This window comes from Octopus bimaculoides, chromosome 4 (assembly GCF_001194135.2).
Source record: "Octopus bimaculoides isolate UCB-OBI-ISO-001 chromosome 4, ASM119413v2, whole genome shotgun sequence".
In the NCBI taxonomy this organism is placed as follows: Eukaryota; Metazoa; Mollusca; class Cephalopoda; order Octopoda; family Octopodidae; genus Octopus; species Octopus bimaculoides.
Genome location: NC_068984.1, coordinates 144,156,147 through 144,159,590, shown reverse-complemented (window position 1 = coordinate 144,159,590; position 3,444 = coordinate 144,156,147).

Genomic DNA, 3,444 nt, shown 5'->3' with positions numbered 1-3,444 from the left:
GTATGGGTGTGTGGTGAAGGAGTTCGCTTTGTAACCTTTTTGCTATATCTACTAGGTATATTTCTCTGATATTCAAATGAGGTTTGCTAATTTTTCACCCAATATCTTGCTTATTTCTATTTAAAATGTTATTTTGAAATGTTATTGTGATCATTCCAGTGTGTTTCTAAGGCTGTTTTATGCTAGAAATCAAAGTTTCATAAAAAAAATTCCAGTTAATAGAATTATGGGAGGTAATGGGTTAATAAACTGTACCAAATTTCCTGTTTTTTTAAAGCAGCAGCAGTTTAGGTGGTTCAACCACCATTTCCACTACGACTTCCTATCAAATTCGTACAGGTTCAGCAAATTCTTCTTCTCCTTCACGGAATTAACAATCGCATCCTGCTACGCCAGGTTCGTTGAATTTACGGTCTTCTCAGTGATGACAATTTACTTAAACAGTGCATAGTTTAAAGGGGTTAACGTAAATATACACCGAAGCAATGCCGTGCACTAATTGCTGATCTCAGCCGAGATGATTACCGTCAGTGCAACTTAGTTACCTGATAAAAAAAAAACCCCGTTGCCATGGGGTTAATCGAAACAAGTAAAAGATAAAAATCAATCATTTCTCTCTAACTTCCCCCTCATCCTCCACTTCTTACCTCCCTCCTTGCTGTCCAATCTACAATCTATAGTTCAGTGTTGAAAGAGAGAAAGAGAGAGAGAGAGAGAATCGATAACGAATATCGAATATCGACGCTCCTTGTCGATTACCACTTTCTTACTCTCTCTTTCTCATATCCTCCTCTTACTTTCCTCTCACCTCCCTCTGTCTCTCCCTACCCCTCCTCCCCTTCCCTCCCGCTCTTTCTCTCCCCCCTCTCTCTCTCATCAACACATCTTGATATATTATAAGATACATATTAAGATGCAGCTTCCAGAATGTGGGCCTCGATGTTGCCCCAAATCAGCTGAAACTATGGAGACGCCTTTCCATGGTGATGGCCGTGGGATAAGCTTTTATCTTTTATTTGTTTGTCATTAGACTGCGGCCATGCTGGGGCAGCGCCTTCAAGAATCTTTTAGTCAAACAAATCGACCTCGAGACTTATTTTTTAAGCCTGCTTCTTATTCTGTTGGTTTCTTTTGCTGAACTGCTAAGTTACAGGGATGCAAACACACCAAAACCGGTTGTCAAATGGTGATGGAAGACAAATACATACAAACACACACACACACACACACACACACACGCACAAAACGTACACACATCCAATGGGCTTCTTTCCGTTTCCGTCTGCCAAATCCACTGAAAAGGTTTTCGTCTGCCCGAGGCTAAAGTAGAAGACACTTGCCCAAGGTGTCACCCACACAGTGGGACTGAACCCGGAACCATGTGGTTGCGAAGCAAACTTCTTATCACACAGCCACGTCTGCATCTCCGACACTTTCTGTAAACACGGACAACGCTGGAGGCCATGTTGTTCCACTTCTGCCTCCTCCATTTCAACGCTTTCCATTCTCATTTCCATCGTTCTCTTCAGTTCCACCAAATAACTCATCAATTCATTTCATTTGATCCATTGATGACATCTCACTTTATCTCATCTTCTCTGAAGATGCTGCGGATGTTGTTTAGCTTCAGACCAGTTCTGATCAAATGGATCCATGATCAAAAGGCTTTCCAGCCGTGACCATCTTTGTTTTTGCTTCGTTTTCCTTATACAGTGTATACAAAATTTCTTCTTGAGCCCTTGCACTCATTGTGCCAATTACCCGATTTCCATGGCTTAGAAGTGACCAAAGTCACAACTCCTCGCTGAATTGGACGTCAGTCTATTGCAAGGTCCAAAGTAAGCAGTTTTGAGGGGAGGGGATCTGGTGATTACAGCGACCCCAGCACTTGACTATTTTATTGATCCCAAACTCATAAAAGGCAAAGTTGACCTCGGTGGGGTTTGAACTCAGAACGCAAAGAGCCGAAAGAAATGCTTGAAATATCCCGAATGGAATACTTCCGGGATCCATCCTTTCGCCCATTTTGTTTTCAATCTTTTGCTTCCGGGACATTTCCACATCTCCACGAAATACACAGCCGACCTCATTACACCATACAGATGACATCACAATCACATCTCGATCATTAATTCTCCAGGCACTGCTACACAATGATTCCAGGTCTACATTTATCCCCAAGAAACCCGAAAAATCTGATTCCACCACAACGAATCCAGTGTTTCCCTCCTTATTAACAAAAACTACAACATAAAGCATCAAATACTACAAAACATCACATTTAATAAACGGTACAGAGATATACTGAGAACGACCACAAGACCAACATTCAGCCAACAGAAATAAACAACGACGAATACAAACCGGTGCACTAAACATCGTAACATGTTGAATATAAGAGACCACATGCACAGACCCGATACACTGACCACTGCATACACTGACCACTGGATATACTGACTAGTTACACAACGAAACCAAAATGCAAACAAATAAAAGACCACTTGGACATGCAACGGATACATTTTAAGCTACAACTCACATAGTTCCTGTCACTACATAAGAAAAGACTTCATTTTCAAACACCCCCAACACATAGTCAACACACAGCTGTAGTTTTATAACATCGTAAAATAACTCATTCGTTCCTACTCAGCTGAGATAAATATGATAACAAAAAACAAAAAAAAACCCCAAAAAAACGAGCAATCTTTCAGTAAACTCATCTGTCGAAATGTTTGAGCTGAGATGATATAAGTTCACCAATGTTATAATTGTGACAAAGGCAGCGAACTGGCAGAGACTCGTTAGATCGCTGGGTAAAATCGTTTGCAATATATCGTCCGTCTTTACGTTCTAAGTTCGAACTCCTCCGAGGTCGACTTCGCCTTTCATGCTTTCGGGGTCAATAAAAATAAGTACCATTTGAACAGAGGGATTGATGTAATCGACTTAACCCTATCCCCAGAACTTACTGGGGAAAATTTCAGTAACGCTTGCTAATTCGTCAAAAATATAACTTTATCCAATTTTTCGTTTGGTAGTTATGATTAATGTTCCTGGCGTGGGTGTGTGGTAGGAGGCATCTTTCCCAACCACATGGTCCTGGGTTCAGTCCCTCTACAAACATGTTCAGTCAACCGTGTCAGCCTTAACTTACGACGCCAAACATTGTCACTTGATACTAACACACGGACGTAGCGGGGAACCTATAAAAATTTCTAAGACCAGTCATGCAACTATCCTCTACCAATCAGGTCCTATTCAAAACGTATCGATTTGAGTCATGAACTCCCTATAAAAAAGGGGCAAGCTTCAAGCACTACCCAGAAACCGGACAGCTACGACAGAAGCCACGTCTTTCTATTTCAACTTTTTGAAAATCAGCGTAAACTGTGAAACCGGTTAAATCTTTAAATATAATAATTATAAAAAAATCATTTT